The sequence below is a fragment of the Molothrus ater genome, chromosome 3, assembly GCF_012460135.2.
Source record: "Molothrus ater isolate BHLD 08-10-18 breed brown headed cowbird chromosome 3, BPBGC_Mater_1.1, whole genome shotgun sequence".
NCBI classification, from domain to species: domain Eukaryota; kingdom Metazoa; phylum Chordata; class Aves; order Passeriformes; family Icteridae; genus Molothrus; species Molothrus ater.
The window spans coordinates 36,464,776-36,482,985 of record NC_050480.2 but is presented as its reverse complement, the minus strand read 5'-3'; the positions used below and the strand labels follow the sequence as shown (position 1 = coordinate 36,482,985).

General features: G+C 44.1%; 1 protein-coding gene across 2 annotated transcripts in view; it reads right to left on the bottom strand.

Moving 5' to 3' along the window:
• Positions 1 to 18,210, bottom strand: part of TJAP1 (tight junction associated protein 1) — a 40,208-nt gene that overhangs the window by 16,955 nt on the left and 5,043 nt on the right. For both annotated transcript variants that reach the window (XM_036379938.1, XM_036379939.1), the window contains exon 3: positions 335 to 429. The gene's annotated coding sequence lies outside the window, so the exon portion shown is untranslated. The remainder of the gene's footprint in view (positions 1 to 334; positions 430 to 18,210) is intronic.

Below are 18,210 nucleotides of genomic sequence, written 5' to 3'. Positions count from 1 at the left end.
TCAGCATCATTGCATAACCACCAGCCACATGGCAGACAGACAGAGGTTTCCAGGAACAGCTGCACCCATGGGTCCATGTATGTTTCCATTGCAGCTGTGCTCAGAACGAACTTGCCAGGGGCCTCCCTGTCTCTCAGCACACTGTTCCTCAGGCTCAAACAGAACTCTCCTGCTTCCTACCCTAGAGGCAGTAACTATGCTACCTGCCATCTCATTCCCACTTATCTGGAAAAAAACCCAGGATTTGAAATCTACCCTCATGATCTGAGAATTTCCATAGATAGTTAAAAACTCACAGGGCTGCCAGACAACTTTCCCTCAAACAAGGACTTACAGATCCAAAGTGACGACGTGTCCAAACATTTCTGGTCGTTTGTCTCCGAATCAGCTTTCTCCTGTCAGTATTCCGCAGCATCTGGCCAACAGCTCCTGAAACATGAGAAAGGAAACTTGGTGTCAGTCACCTATCAGCACAAAACATGGAAACAACCAGGCATGCTCAGAGCAACCCATAGCCAGGTGACAGGGCAGAAGTCAACAGCAAACTGCTGCACCATCAGACTACTATCTAATGCCAGGTAAAATGGCTTCACTGTAAAAGCTCCATGCCTTCACTGTATCCCAGAAAGCACAGCTCTTTTAGCCATCTCTCCACCAAGCAGGATGCCTGTGCAGACCAGTAACTGACCTCGGAAAGGCAGCTGTTTTTTCTCCAGGGGTCCCTGCTTCCCCACCTGCTTTCCTGTCCACCATCAAGAATCCAGTCACTGTCATTCTGCTCCATCCACTCTTCCACACCAACCTAATTTTGTTTTGCAGACAACCCTGCAGTGAACAGCACAGCAAAGGCCTCCTCATCTACAATACCTGAGCATCTCTTGCTAGCAGAGTGAGAATCCCGAGGTGGTTCAATTCACCACACCTCTGTTCAGAGAGGAGCAGATACTCTCTGCAGAACAGATGGACCTTGTGCTCCAAGGCAGAAATGGATATAGGTAATATCCAGAAATAGAAGAAGGCACTAATTCTGCTCATCACACTATTCACAAGTGTCTCTCTGAAGGAGCTTGCTGTCAAGTCCACATTAAGACTACCCTGCAGAAGCTCAATTTTAGCCTGGAGCTACAGCAGGAGGCAGCTCTTCAGCTATTTTAATTAGCACTGTAATACAAGAGGAAACTTAAACTCGTGGTTCTTTTTATCCTTTCCACCTCTCATCAGTAATGCTCCTTAACATTTACAGTCCTCTTTCTACCAGTCTATTACCTGCAGTAGGTCCAATTCTATTGTCTTCTAGCTATTACCCACTGTTGTTCCAGTAGGATTTCTAAGATCACTGACAATAACAACTTCACTGGATTGGCTTACAAGGGCCACAAGGCTCACACTGACAAAACACACACAAACTCTTTCTTCACAGGGACACCATGTCCTGGTTACAGCTGGCACAGAGTTAATTGTCTTCCTGGTAGCAGGTACAGAGCTGTGGTTGGGATTCGGGATGAGAATGATGTTGGTAACACACTGATGGTTTAGCTGTTACTATGCAGTGCTTACTCGAACTCAAGGAATTTTCAGTTTCTTGTGCCAGTGACAAGGTGCATGAGAAGCTGGGAGGAAGCATAGTCAGGACAGCTGACCAAGCTCAGAGGGAGCACAGTCAGGACAGCTGACTCAAACCAAGCAAAGGAATATCCCATATTTAATGGCATCATGCTCAGTACATAAACTGAGGGGAGCTGCTGGGAAGGGCCAACTGCTGCTTAGGAAGAGGCTGGGCATTGGTCAGCAGGTGGTGACCAATTGCATTGTGTATCCCTTGTTTTTCTTGGGTTTTATTCCTCTCTCCCTCTCTCCATTACAACCTCTCGCCATTATAATTGTTATTATATTTTACTTTATTTGAATTATTAAACAGCTCTAATCCCAACCCCCAAGTTTTACTTTTTTCCAGTTCTCCCCCCCATCCCCCTGGGGGCAGAGGGGAGAGTGACCAAGTGCCTGCATGGTACTTGGTTGCCAGCCGGGATTAACCACAACGCAGTGACAGAGTGCAGCTGCACAGGCAGCACACAAACCTGACTCTAGCTGACTTTACCAGAGAGCATCCCTAAGTGTAAAATCCACTTACAGGGTAGCTCTGTTCTCTGTGTGATCTGAGAAAGGCAAAACCTTTACCACACACCACAAACAGATGTCATCTCGCACAGAATTGCTTAAGACAGTTCTGTGGGCCCTGTACAGAATAAACAGCCACTTGGCATGCATACAAAACCACACCACCACCCATGAGCATTGCTTTATCTTCAGTAACAAGACAGAGGTCCCTGGCAGAGAAAGGAAGGTTCAAACAGGAATGCTTTGGACAAAAAGGGCAAGAACAAGAGAAATAAAAAAAGGCAACGTTTATAGGCACCTAGTGTCTTCCTCATATTTGGCAAGCCCCTTGAGGCCTGAGGTAGCCAACACTTTGGTTCTAAGATGCACACAACTTCTGCCTGCTTGTAGTTGCAGCAGCTGAACACTCCCTTCAAAGAGGCAGAGGACTTTTAGGCTTTTCTTCATCATCACCTTTTCTTGTGTTGCCTTTTCTGACCTTATAAAACAGCCTTCTGACCAGTGCTGAGTGTCCCTTCCTCAAGAGAAATACAGTGATTATGATGCAGATGCAGTTTTTTATTTCAGGTACTGTATCACCTTTCCAGCTTTTCCTCTTAACAGCAGCATTTCTTTAGCACTGCTTTTTATTGAGAAAGATAAACTTGCAATAATGAAAAAATACATTCCATAACACAATCACAGTCACATTTGTTTCTAATGCAACACCACAGAAAGATTTTTTTGTGGCTATCAGAGTCAGCACACTCCAAAAACTTGCAGGTACAATACCCACAAGTAACAAAACCAAATGTCCTGTGACACATATCTGATCACCACAGTTAACCTGGACTATTGCTCTCTGTGGGCCCACCTATATTCTGCATGCCTATCCAATACAGGATATTGGCACATCCTGCTTTAGGAGGTATCAGTATTTCCTGACTAGCTTCATGAAAAGCAAACACAAGAGAGTTTTGTCTAGTTGCCTTCCTGTGCTTATGGACAGAGGAAACCTTAGATTTCAGATGTCTCAAGCCAGACTACCTGAGAAGCTGCTGCAGAAAGCCTGGCCAAGACAACTAACCAGGGAGATGGACAATGCCATAGCTGCACCAAGGGATGTCTGTCCAGGACAGGAAAACAAGCTGTGTGAAATTAAAAACAGCACCTGTAGACTGCTGGTGCCAAGCACAATAGAAAAGGACTGCAAGGTTATTAAAGAGCCCTTTAACATTTAATGAGAAAGATCTTTTCATTCAGAGAAGGCATCTCAAAAGGATGTTCAGATCCATTCTACTGCTGGCTATGTTGAAGCTCATTTTAAAATAAAAGGATGACAGCTCCAAGTGCAGACTCACATCTCAGTTCTGCCTGTATGTTAATGCTCAGGATTCAGAGCTGAGTAATAGCATTATAGTGACTCTTGGATTAAAATAGAATTTCAGGAGGATTATTGCTCATTCCTGCTTTTCCATACCAATTGACCTTGACTGTTAGGCAGAAACCTCTGTTCTCTGCATGGGAACAATTCCAAGAGCTATCAAGAAAAAGGGATCAGGCTAGATGTTGGACAACAGTCCATGTAACAAGCCCTACTTAACACCTAACACATTTCCAAAGAAAATGAAATCCCTGGACTCCAGTCATACATAGTTCCTGTTGAATGGAAATACCACAGGACATATCATGTATCAGTCACATCCACTGCACCATGCAGAATTCTCTTAAAATTATCAGAATCGCACTTTTCTTACAGTCCTGCTCTCTCCTTCCACAATACAAAGATCTCAGTCCCCATAATTCAGTTGCACTCCACACCCTTAAATGTGCATTTTATTATCTACTCTCTGCTGTGTTAAGAGTAGCTCAGCTTCCCTAATTCTTTTATAGAAGCGAGGACTGGTCAACATTGACCAAGAAATGCTAGCATCACTAACATGTAACTGGAATAGAAGGCAACAGCTGATTAACATCTGAACAGGAACAGGACAGGAAGCAAAGGACCAGAATTCAATCCCCAGAAGGAATGTTAATGGAGAATAAAAATACCCAGGGGAGATTTTGACCAGGAAATGAGCACCAGCTTTTTAATACATATAAAACATAGAAGCACCATTAATGGCTACACCTGAAATTGCACAAGAACCAGCTCAGCAAAAGGTCATTTACCAAGCTACCTTTAGCACAGACAGCTACACCAAGGGCTAATGACAGTTTCTCATTCAGAACTGCTGACACACCAGAAGCGTGTTTAGTTTGTTCAGTGATCCTTCCAACTCTCACAAGGTACTTTAGGCTACAAACTTTCAGAGTCTCTTCATCTTAGCACCCTGGGCTTCACGTCCTTCCTCACTCTGTCTTCTTTCCTGTTCTTTTAAGATTTCCCATGAGAAGACTTCTGGAGTACATTGCTCAGAAATTTAAAGAAATACCAGAACATTAGATAAAAACTCATGGAGATTAGGAGAACTCTCAAAAGTTTCTGGGAGTGTCAGGACCCAGCTAGAAAAAGTAAATCTTGATACTCTAACAACATGTATCTGGATAAAGCTGATACTTCACAAGAGGGAAATTTGGGAGTCATGGCCTTAAACTTTCTCTAACACAAGCAAGGGAATAGCTACCACAAGCAAACATTTGAAGAGAAGTGGAAGAGGGGGATTTCTGTCAAAAATCATCATGCAGGAATTCCTTTCCCAGACCTCTGTCATATCCTGTGCTGTGTAGGAGGGGAAGAAGAGGGGGAAAATTCATACATTGCCTTCCCAGAGCATAAAATCATAAGGCATTTAATTAGGACAAGGTAGAAGCAGCTTAACGTTTTCAACTAATGAAAGGCAGATTCTCAGCCCCTGTAAGTATTCCCTGAGTCCCACACAACCCCCAGCAATATCAGCAGTCCTCTTGTTTCAAACTTTAGTTCAGAAGCTCTGGGCAAACGGCAATCTCCACCTCTTCAGTGCCAGGAACTGAATGTCACTGAGCTGCCACTCTAGCACAGATACAGTAATGCCAGAGAATGCTCCATTGCTGGAGCATTCAACGCTACACTTGCCACAATCCACTCTCCAAAACGTGCCCTCTGTCCGAGGCTCTCAGTGATGCACAGATGGCTGACACACTACGCACTATCTACACAGTGGGACAATGGAGCAGAGCACATTATTTGCATTATTTACAGAGGACAGATGGACAAGTTGCTACAGTGACCTAGCCTACAGAGCATCTGCAATGCTGAGGAGGCGCTAAGTCCAGCCCTAATGCTTGCAGGTGCTGACAAAAACAAATTCAAGAAATAAAATGGCTGTTTACAGCAGTCAGCTTTATTCTGAAATGCTATCACTACAACCACACTTGCAGAGTAATTCACATGCCAGTTTTGTTCCCACAGAGCCTTTACCAGCAAGCAGAACACAAGATGTATTGACTAGATTTATCCTTTTCAACCAGAAAGAGAACTGACATCTGCAGTATTTACTTATTCCTTGGCCATAAGTTCTGTATGTGTGTAAGTCATCACAAATAGCAGGTGGCACATACCGTTGGGAGACAGACCAGGAAAGAAACAGCATCAAAACTGGGTGACATTTATTTCAAGCTATGGATGAAGAACAGTAGCAAAATTCAGCTCAAACCTGCTCAGCCATCTGAGTTTTTTCAAACATTAAACATTTGTGCCAGGTTTTAAGATGTTGCTTTTGCTGACTGAACAGACAGGACACTAACCACATTGCAGGTACTTTTATTGGTAGGCAGAGGACAAAACTTAACATTATAGGGGTCTCACATCTGCTCTAAATAGAAAAAGGCCTCACTTACAAGGAGGATCAACCTACTTTAATTGAACACTACAGCTAAGAATGACAGAGTTGTACAAAGGCTACAATGATCAGTTCACCCATCCTCCACCAACACACACCACAACAGGCTCTTTCATTCCATGATCACATGGCTGCAGCCAAACATGACAGACTGTTCAGCAAGTAATAAAAAGGATCAGCTTTTTCCCCAAGGTCTTGTCTACATATATACTGTACTAAATTAAATTGACTTTGAAAATAATATAAAGCAGTATAACGCTCCTGGGCAAATGTTCTTAATTCAGTTTAAGAGCACTTTACATTGAAACAACTTAAGTTAAATAGATAGATACAAGACACAAACTAAATTAAGGATGCCTATACAGGAATGCTGCACTAATATAATCACAGCTGTCTCTAATCTGATTAAGTTAAATCAGTCCAACTTCCCTGCAATGGCAAAATCCTTACTGATATTGATGTTAACCCTTTTTTGCACTTTTCTACTCCCAAAGGTTTTGTTGGTTTTATGTTTGGTTTGGGGTTTTTTCTTCCAAAAAAACCCAAACCCACAACAGTGTGGCCTCTCTCACAATCAAAATAAGCTAACTACACTATACAAGGTATATTAAGACACTAAAGGTATTGACATATAAATGTCTTGTAAGTTTTATTAATCCTATGCCAAATAAACATCATAACAATGCTCAGACCAGTGCAGCTTAGTATTTTCTCTACTTTCCTCAAGCAAGATGGAAAAGGTGATCACAAATGCTCACACTGTACACTGTTTTCCATACTCCCACACAGCTTTTGCTTGCTGATGTCCAGCATCCCTGGGGCAGTTCTGGGAAGCCAATGGTCCCCACTTGCCCATTCCTAAGGGTATGGCTCACCAACAGCTTATCTGAGCCAACTGGAGTGTGGAGTTAGAGCACGTTATCTAACTGCCCCAGGCACAGTCTCACTACTGACCCTCTTCTACCAACATGTTCTCCTGTTAACTCTGGGGCAAGCACAGACACAAACCAAATCCCAGGTCACAGACCTAACATGCTACAAACTCACACTCTAACATCATCTCTCATCTCCTCAGTTCCCACAGCGTTTCCCCAGGAAACATATCTGTCAAAATTAAATTTCAACAATTCTAAAATTAGTAGTGTTTTTTCCATTCCTCATTAAAAACTATTCGAACTCTTCCCCCTGGATACCAAAATTAAATTTATCTTCACTCTCTTGGCACTCTTTCATCTCTACCTGCTTTTTCAGTTGTGTCTCTTCGAGCTTACCAGTCTTCTTCACATCCATACCAGCAACACAACCATTTCTCTCTCCTCGGGGCCACCTTCCACTGCTGCCTCTGAACTACTATGTGTAGAACTAACTTCCTCTTCAGTGCAAATTTTCCAAGTTTAGCACAGAAAGACATCATCAAGAACCTCTCAGAAACCCTTGAAGAGAACTAAATCCCTCATTGGCCTTCAGAAACTAAATTGTGCCACAACTTCGAATAAAGTGGTGAACTGTCACTTGAGTACACAGAGCAGCCCTGAAATCAACCTGAATTGTAAGTTTTTTTTCTTTTTTTTTTCTTTTTTTAAAGAGCTGTTTTGAAGCCCAAACCACATGGCATCAAAGATTGTAGGTATACAAAATTTGGCTGCTAACCTACACATTTTTGGTTTTATAAGATTTAAACTTCAATTCTCAAAGGGTTTCAGATATATTTTTGCAATAAACTGGTCTTAAGTCTCAGCTTTACGCTGATGTAACTATACAGTTATGTGGACCCACACCAAGTCTAGGATTCACTGTCACCATAAACACATGCAAAGAAGGTAGGAACAATTTCGTTTCCACAAGTAAGTAGAGGAATTGAGGCACTAGGACAAAAAACCAGTCTGCTGCACTGGTTTTTCATTAAGTTGCAAAGTTAAAGAAAAACAGATTCAGCTGTCATAAGAAAGATCTGCAAAAAAAATAAAAATCAGCAAGACAGTCTTATTTCTTGCATTTAAAACAAGAATGATCTGGGATAGAAAATAGAGAGGAAAGTGTGCATGAGCTAAACACCTACCTGACAGCAAATGAGTTGAATAGCTGCAATCCTTTATAAGAACAAATAAAGCAGCAGCCCTGATCCAGTAGTAGAACAATATTTGTACTATACTCAATTTTTTCTGCTGCTGGGGTTTAATCCCAGCAAGAATCGTTTTGGTTTAATTAGCTTTTCCCTAGCAGATGGTCAGATGTGAGAGGCAGAGAATGGTATAGGCTTAACTGTTGGGTGATTGTGCAGCTGCATCTGTAGCTGAACAGTTAAGCATGTCCAGGGGTCCAGCTGTAGCTTGCATGACACAGGCCATCTCTGCCATTAGCCAAATGTCAGCTTCCTCTTTTTCCAGATTATGTATCAGTCAGAGGCACATCCAAAGGCAGGCAGACAAATTATATGCAGCTTCACCACCATCCCCTTTCTCATACAAAATCCTCAAATCTTCATTATCTGGAAGTCCCTCTTTCTTTGATGACAGAAGCACATTCAGAAGCATTGCCATGGGAACTCGAGACATCCTCTGTGCTATTCATCAGAGAAGACCCAGCACAGAAATATTTTATGATCTCTGTGGCACTGAATACATACAGCAGTCAGCATAATGAAGTACAACCAGTGACACCGGTGTTGTGTGAGGACAGCAGTGGGGTGCTCTTCAACCAAGCTGCCTGAACCTTGCATCACCTACAACGAGCAGTAACTTGCTGTAAGCTGGCAGGGAAAAGCAGAGCAGCACTGAGAGATGCAAAGTGATGTCTGAGGAGTAAAACTATCCAGCCAAAGGGATAAAAGAGAAAAGGGGTTATCACAGCCCTTTCCCAAAGCTGATATATCCTGGCCCTTTCTCTTCCCAGAGGTTACAAGTGGTATTGCTACTGACTCCCTGGCAAAGCAGGATTCCTACCAGGCACAGAGATCTCCCACTTAACCCATGTCACAGGCACTGCGTACTTTGGAGGCTAAAACAAGTATTCCTCATTGATTTCCACTCAGCCTCTGTATCCAGGCACAATGCTGAGTGTTAGAGCATCCACTCCTGTACACACTGGCAGTAGTCATCTCAACAGGCAACAAAGGCAGAACAAGGAGATGGCTTTCAAATCCATGCTTTTGGCCTAGCAGATTCAGAGCCTGAGCCAGGGGCAGGAACAGGCACAAAACTTGTCTCAACTCTGTCAACAATACAGCAGCATGGCTCCTGAAGCAGCATGTAACCCTGGAGCTTCTTCCCTCTTTTTTGTGGTGTGGTCCTGTAGTTAATCTGCCTCAGTTTGCCTCATTTGTTTGGTTTGGGTTTTTTGGTTTTGGTTGGGTTTTTTTAATGGTTCTCTTAGTCTTCAGCACCACTGAATTACTGAGAGATTTCATCCTGAGTTCAGTCACAGAAATACAACATGGTTTAATCCAGCTTAGGAAAAACAAACAGATCCACCCATCTATCTTTCACTGATGACCTGTGTAAAGCACGCAACTGACTGCAGCTCCTCTCTCCCTGCTCCCCTGGGCTCCAGTCACTCCTTTTAACAGCAGGACCCCAGCCACAGCAGAGGGGACTCACACCTCCACCCCCTGCCCTGCACAGGGAAGCTGCCTGTCACCAGCAGTCATGGCCTGCACTGCTTGTCCTTCTGTACATACTGTAGTGTACCTGCTAGTTCACCTTCCTCCCTTGGAGGGGGATAACCACAGATTCCCCACTTGTGACCAAGTTGGGTTGCTTCAGCTCTTCCCTCAGACACAACTTCTCTTTGTGGCAGATGAGTCAGAGAGAGTTCCCATTAACTGCCTCCCTCCACATCTGTCATCATTGCTAGCACCAGTGCTGTTCTTCAGCTGAAGCTAATTATGAGCATCAATTGTCTCAAGGGGCAATTGCAGCAAAGGTCCATCACTTCAGTTTTACCACAAGGTCAGCTTCTCCAGTCTACTTCACATCCCCTGCCTGGCATTGCTCTTGTAAAACTGAAATGCCTTTACCACTGTTGTCCTTTGGGATAGCATAAGTCCATATACTATTCTAAGGTTAAGGAAAACCACTCCTTTTTAGTAATGCTAAACACACAATCTCCTCCCCTACCCAGGGCTCCCTCCTGTAGATCCCCCATAAATAAACCCTATGCAGCTCTTCAGAGAGCAAGCAGGGAATGAGAAACAGTTGAGCTACAAGTGAAATCACCTATCCTCAAAGGGGCTCTAACTGAGGACTAATAAACCCCAGATATCTTAAAGAAAGCAAGCCACCACATTCCAGGTACCTTTTTTTGTCAAGCGTCAGACAAGAACCCAAAGAGCCAGTAGCTCACTGCTAAGGTAAGGGCAAAAGCCATGGAGGAATGCCAGCACATAGCCAGGCAGATGTTGCACAGGCCAGGTGTTTGCTCAGTAGTGAGCTGTTCACTCACGCCTCAGCTTCGTGCAGCTGCACGAGCACGGCTCTGCTGAGTCTGTGACTCTGGAATGTCTCAACTGGACACCACATCTGCTGCCGGCTCAAGGTGCCCAGGATCAGACCAATTCCCAGTTTTACCGTCCAGCCGTAGCAGTGCCTTCTGCTCTCTGTTCCACCAGGGGGAGATCTAGCTACTTGGGAGGGTTACAGCTCTAGCCAGAGGAACACACTGCCCAGACACAGGAGCACAGAGGCCTGGATTCCTACAGCCTTGCAGTCCAGAGCAGGGAAGCCAAAACGAGGACTTAGTGACTTTCTCTCACAACATATTAAAACTCACTGATAGGATGGAAAAGGCAAATAATCATCTGTACTTCCTCCTTGGCCAACATCACATCTATTTCATTTTTGCTCCCTCACTCCTTTCCTGGCAACTGGAAAGTGTCAGCAGAAGCAGTATGTAAACAAGAGATCCATCTTTGAAGCCATAGCCCGTATTGCATGACAAAGCTGAAACAGGCAGTATGGCAATGATTATACACACTTCCATGTTCTATCAGTAACCTGATTTTAGACTTACTTATATTTTGCTACCACCTCCTGTTGCTGCAGGGCATACTGTCCAGCCTGCCACTACAGAACAGAGGAAGGAAAATGAAGATACAGACAACACACTCTCTCAGCATCAAGCCCTAATAGTCACATATGGAGTCAGTGGCAACTAGTTTGAAATGAAAAGCACAGTTTACATGAAACCAAAAGAGAAGAGATCCCAATGTGAATAATTTCCAACTGTTTCACAATGCTATGAGCCTTGGAACAAGTAACATTCCCTTAAACACCTATCACTGAGATCCTGCTTTGAAAAGTGACACGGCCTTCTGGAGAGAGGGTGGCATGGACCTCTTTGCAGTGAGCTCTGTGGTGACTCATGGGGTGAGTGTAGCGACAGCTAAAAAGCAAAAGCTAAGCTATACAGCCAGAGAACCTCTGAGAGCAAATTCTTTCATTCCTGCTACTACCTAAGGATGGCAGTAGGGAGGTCTTCTGCAGAAGACTAAGTTTAATAAGGAAATGACTGGCAGGTCACAGAATTTCAGGCTACTAGAAATTGCCAAAAGGGAAACTGCAGAGGATCCAGGCAAATGGGGTAATGAACAGCCCAGGGCTTACCCAGAACACAGAAGATGATCTGCTAGTACTTCCACAAGCCTCTGTGCCAGGCAAATGAAAGACTTGCATAGAGGACAAGGACGGCTTGCATGATAGGTGCATAGCAAACTAGTGACCATTTGTCAAAACAGATATCATGTCAAGGATCCCAAAATAACAGCTACATCCTGATCTGCCATCCTTCAGCAAACTTCCTGTCCTCAGCTCTTGGGGTACCAGCTAGAAAAAGAAAGATTTTCCAGAAGAAGTTGGAACAGAAGCAGAACATTTACCCACTGACTGGGGGAAGCACTCCTGCCCGGGTTAAATCCCAGAGCCATTCCATCTCCAGGCAGACATCTCGTGCACTGAGCAGCGAGCTGCATAGCACGAACCACTCAATCATCTACTGATTGCCAAGAGCACACTGGCTGCAGGGGGGACCAACCAACCTTAATTGGCCTTATGGGTGTAAATTAAACCCTACAACACACCCAAGCAAACAGTCAGTTCCTTTGGAGAAGCAGGCATGAGTTATTTTGCTGCAGCTATAAAGGAAACATTGCTGCTAGGACATGCCCCTGGAGTGACTGTGCCGCTCAGCTCTCCCGGTGCATTCCTGGGGTTGTTTAGCATGGATTCAGCTCCAGCCTTTCCACAAGCAAAAAGTCTGAACCCTGAATGCCATCTGCAAACACAGCCAGACTCCACCTCCTGCATGCCTGCAGGCCACCAGGTGTGGCCAGGAATGGCACAAGCTACACACAAAATACACCTTTGATGTGGAGCTGAAAGCATGTAGCCACGGGGCATGAACAGCACGCCGCCCGCCGCCGTGCTGACTCCCACTGCAGGAATGCGGCTGCAACCACAGGCCAAGGAAGGCAAACACATTGCATTCCTCATCAGGCAGAGAAGGAAAACAAGTAGCAAGCCCACACACCCACCCTGCTGACACCCGCCATGCTCCCTCCCCACACTGCCTGCACAGCCACTGTTCAGGACCTCAAGGACAGCTTCAGCCCCGAATTCATTTGTGTGAGGGTGAAGTTCTGCAGGCAATTTCTTGAGCCAATGGGACAAGAGAAACAGAGCAAGGCAGGAGAGTTCTCAATTGGGCACGCAAGCCACAGGGAGAAGTGCTGTCACCCGGGCTGGAAAGTAGCCACAGTCCAGGGCAGGAACAGCTCTGTGCACTAGCCTGAGAAGGGAATTTCCCTGACTCTTCCTCTAAGACAAGGGACAAATATAACACTGAGACCTCTTGAGCTGAGGGAACAGGGCTGAATAAGAAGTTGACTTTGGGCAAAAGGGATGCTTGGAAGGATCCAGGTTTTTTTCTACCCCTAGAAAACCATCCTACCTTAAGTCAAGTAGCTTTTCTGGGATGGAGGCACTTCTTCATTACCCCAAAATCCTTCTGTAAATGCTTGTCTCCACTGCCCACACACACATATTTGACCTTCACTGTACAACATTCTTCCACTACAGCACTGACACCGGGTCATTTCAGTGATCAAGAGAAGAAAAACTTAATGTACAAATATCCAAGACATAAGGTAACCTCTTATCTCAGAACCTCATCATTTTAGAGCTGCAAAGAGACTCTGTGCTCTAGTCAGAAAAAACATTATTCCTCCTTCGTACGGCACTCCTACAAATCCTAAAGCTTTCCAAAGAATTCACATTCTCAAATATGAAGTTACTCTGAAGGATGCCTCAGATGTGAAACTGTCAGCAGAATTCTCAAGACTATATTGTGAACTCCCCAGATTCACACTGTGAATCTGCACTTACTCTGTGCAACATAACTAAACAACCCACTCCTGAAAACCTTAAAAATCCATCCCAGTGCTAAGGACTAACTCTGAGATTCAATAGCCAGTGTTCTCACAGCACCAAACAGGAAAACCAACACTCTCAAGAGCACTGCAGCAGGAATATATCTGACTTGAACCTAACAGACACAAAACAGTGTCAGGAAATTCAGAGAGAACCAATTAAGGGCTGAAACACTGTAACCTCTAGGGAAACTCAAAGGGGAAAGATCAATGTAGCCATAAGCTCCACAGACATACCCATGCATCTAGCAGGCTGCTGGAGCAGGGATGATTTATAAGGCTTGCGGCCCAGCTGCTCCACACCCCACATGTGCATTTCAAGGCCCTCACAGAGGCAAATGATCTGATATTAAGTAACAAGACCAGACCAGACTGAGGTCCAGTAGACTTTCTCATGCCTGTTGAAATTCAAGGCCTCAGGCTACCTGTTCACTTCATAAACTGCAGTAGCTCCAGTACTTGGAAGAATGAGGCATGGAAGGCCAAATTTACCAATAGATTTATATCCAAAGATATAAATAGAAGCCTGGCAGGATTTACAGATTAGGTGTCTAAATCACTGCATGCAGGAGAATGGGCTTCTCCCCTTCTAACCACTCCATACCTCTCCAACCCCAGCCACCAAAAGAAAACACATTTCAAACAGGACAGAAGCCCCTGCTGTTCTACACATTGCCAAGGGCCATCCCTGTGCAATCCACTTCGATGGCGACGGCACCCGAACTCCACAAGTCTCAACAGTGCAACCTGCAATGGCTGCAGCTCTCACAGAATGTAGGTCTGCCTGTTTCCCAGAATAGGAGCTGCCTCTACAGCCTCTCCTCTCCCTTCCCCCACTACATCTTTGCTTTTCATAGACTCAATACTGTTTCAAGGTACCCTCATCCTGCCACCGGTGGGTGGGTGAGTGGGGGAAAGGGGCCCTTTATAATTGTAGTGTTGCAATCTGCCAGCCCGGCCAGGCAGCCTGTTCCCGCCTGCACTGTATTAAATACCTTATAACTGATTACACCCCCATGGGGCATGATTAGCAGTCTTCAGAGAACAAAGTCTACTTTCATAAGAATAAGAACAGACACGTACTGCTAACCTACTACACAGCTGGGCAGGTGAGGAAACAGGGAAGAAAGGAGGGTGTGGGGGGGGGGATGAGTTAACTGTACTAACTCTATTCCTCTCCTTCCCTATCGTGGCTGAGTTGAGATTTCCACTGCCCTGAACAGTAGTACCCCTCAGACCCACACCTAACAAAAGCTCATAAACAAACTGTTGCCCGTAGAAGTCAGGCAAAGTCCTAACCTGGAGGGGCAGGGCCTCGAGGCAAAGACGATTGAGCTTTCCTCTGGGTGACAGCAATTCCTTCACATCAGTTCCCGGGGAAAGGGAAGGGTGAATTCCAACTTCAGTATCAAAAACACGGAGAAGGAAGGAAAGCTCAAAATACGATCACATATCCACGCCCCTCTCTAACCTCTGTATACATCTGAAAGGTCTACATAAGTAGCAGCAAAACATCTAATTCAATCTGGAGGTTAACAGCTCTCCAGGTGAGGATTTTTTTCTTGTGGGGAGGAGAGGAGGTAGCAAAGAGAAGGAAAGCCCTCTCCATCTGAGATAGGTAATAGGGATCCCCAAACATACACAGTTCATATGCATTGCTGCAACAAAGACCCAGCTCAATGGAAACTCAGCCAATCTGACATGAAATGACCTACAGCTCATTAGCAAAGTGCCTTCCAAATCTCAAAATGCCCACACAAACAGCCACAAATATATTTGGTGCTATCTGGCCTCCATCTCAGCAGATGAAGCCTTTCACCAAGAGCAGTAAGAAATATAAGCCTAGGATCAGCCCTTCCAGCTACTCTCCCCAAACCTCCAACAGAAGCGAGCACAGCAGAAAGCTCCAGGAACATGGTCTTACTTGAGAGAGAAGCCCATGCAGAAGCTTCAATAAAATAGTAAGAAGTCTCCTAATTGTGTCGTATTGGAAACAAACACCTGCTTTACCCAGAGCCCGCTGTCTTTGCCCATGGCCCCAAGGATGCTCATGGTACAGTCTGGAAGCACTCACATTCAGCTGATGCATATAGAGGGGACACTCTGCTGACACATTCCACCTGGATTCTTACCAAACCCACCCAAGAAAGAATTCCTTAATGAGTAACCAACCCAGCTGAAAATGGTCTACTCATATCTGCTTTACTCAGCAGCTGGTCCTTCAGCCAGCACACAGATCTCTGAACTGTACTGCCTAGTCCCATCTGTACAGCAAAACCTCCATATTCTTTTTATTACAGCAAGACTTGAAGGTACCAATTGACTTTGGGCTCCAATGTACTTGCCATTGATATAAGGCATCAATTCATTTAGAGTTATATTACAAAACAGAATGTGCTTTCAGGGTTTGGATAAATGGAAGCTTTCACCATAAACATGAGTTAGTCATTAGAAGCTCCAGGAGGTAATTTAAATTATCGCAGCCAGCACAAAAATAGTTTTCCTTTGGGAGCTGAAGTTGCAAAGCTGTAGTAAATCCAAGTGGCACAGTAAAACTTCTTATAAAAGTTTAAAATTAGTTGTGAAGCCCCAAATGGCCTTGCATATCATTTGATTCTGCTACCGTGGGCTAGCAAAAGGGAAATCACTCTTCACACTGTAAAAAAAACACTAAAATCTCTATCATCCTTCAGCTCCTAGGAGACAGAAGAGGTAGGCTTACATTTTGTGTCTCTATATATATGTGTAAAATACGTAGAAATAATAAATCTATAAATAAAATGTTAAACCCACAGAACTAACAATGACTTGTTCAACCCCACACAGTGCTGGGCAGCTATCAATCAGGCTTCAGAGCTCAAATTGGAGCATTGCAATCCAACGCTCTCTCCTGGCTGCTGCACCCCCACAGATACGCTGTACCCACCCCCATTCCCAGAGTAAATTGCCCTCCACTGCTGAGAAGCACTCCTGCTATTCCAACACTGGTATTCACCACCAAAGCAAGAGACCCTAATTTAGCCCCGCACGGGCCTTCTGCAAACTGCTAATCCCCCCTCCACAGCTGCTTCTCAAATGTACGGGCATGAGCAAACCATAAACGATTTATGGCGCGTGGCAGGAAGGCTCCTGGCTCCCTGCGTAGGCGGGGCTTTGGGACAAGATCATGCTTGGACTAATGTTTATATTGCGAGTTGTCAGTCAGGCAGTAAATCACCTCAGGAGCTGCACAATAATACAGCCCCATCCAGCTGGGGCCTTGATGACACTGAATTCTGTTCTAGCTATTTCACTTACATCTGGGAACCTATTTGCAAAGGCATCATCTAATCATGGAAAAAATGAATATGCTTATAAGTAGAATCTACCAAAATTCTGCAGCCCAGAAAGGGTGATTTGCTTTCAGGAATCAAACCAAACTGGTACGAGATGTGTGCCAAAAATGACTCTCCACATCAGTCATAGAAGAAATTGGATTGAGTGCCTACACAAACATCTAATAACAGAGTGTATCTCTAGCAAAATGCAGTTACCTGAGACAACCCTTCTGAGCAAAGTTTTCATCTCCCGCTATTCACATAACTGTAGTGTAAGCGATGCTTAAATTTTAAAAGTGAAATAAAGATATTTTGCATACCTTAGTGCACAAGACACTTTCTGCTCAGAAAAATAAATGCACTTAAAGGCAGGATGTAAGCTTGAAGTCCATTCTCAAGAAAGGTTACTTAAAACAACTTAATTTTAAGCACAAACATCCTGTCATTTTCCACTTTTTTTCCCCCACTTGAAAATGCTTTTCATACAATACACTGGGTGCGAATCTCCCACTGATAAAAGAGAAGGAAGAAGAGTTCTCCATAATGAAAAAATTATAAATAAAATACTCAAGGGGAAAAAAACCCAGAACAGTAGCTTTAACTGCAATCACTATTCAGTTGTGAGAGACTAGATTTCAACTCATCTCCCTAGAATATTTTTAATCTTCCTGCTGGGCAGCAGCAGAGTCATCACTAATGAACACTAAAGCTGCAGGAAGAAATCTGATGCAGGAGACAGAGCAGCAAGGCATCTTCGAGAACTGCAGAGAGCTTGTGAAGTAAGACATATGCAGGTCCAAAACCAGTTACTCTGAGTAGCATATGCCAAAATAATGGTCAAAAACCTTACAGCCACAACAATTATCTAATTATTACCTTAGGAAAATAACTTATATTCTTTTGAAACAAATGCTATAAAGTAAAACTTGCCTAAGGTTTTTTATGAGTCTATGTGTAATTCCTCAATAGTTAGAGAGACTACCTTATCTGTCCCTTTTGATTTCAGAACCATTTGTGCATGAGTGTTACATTAACACAGCTGGACAACTGAGACTGTAACACAAGAGTAAGAAAATCCAGTTATAATTCCTATAACATTCCCAATAGAAATACAGAACTCAACCAAAGACATAGAAGTTGCTGTGGGACTTCCAGGTCTGAATTTGCTAACCCTTAAGAAATCAAAAATTTAAACCAGTTCTCTCTTGCCACCAGAAGCTGGTCAGATATTTTCTGCCTAAAAATCAGTCTAAGCCTTGCAGGAAAACTTACTTTCCAATCCTGACCATTTCACTTTAACAGCAATACAAAACTTCCGTGAAAGTCAGTAACTGTTTATTCTCAGCTGTTAGCCCTGCCACAAAAGGGTTAAGGACATGTGCCCTAAAGCAGATGTTGTTCCCAAAGAAGCCCATAGGGCCCATACCAGGATCTTGTGCTGCTGTCTTTGCAAATACACAGACTCTTTCCTTCAGCTCTCCTTGCATTTAGGCAAACATTACAAACACACAGCTTTTATACATATTTTCATGCCACTGCCACCTATCTTTAT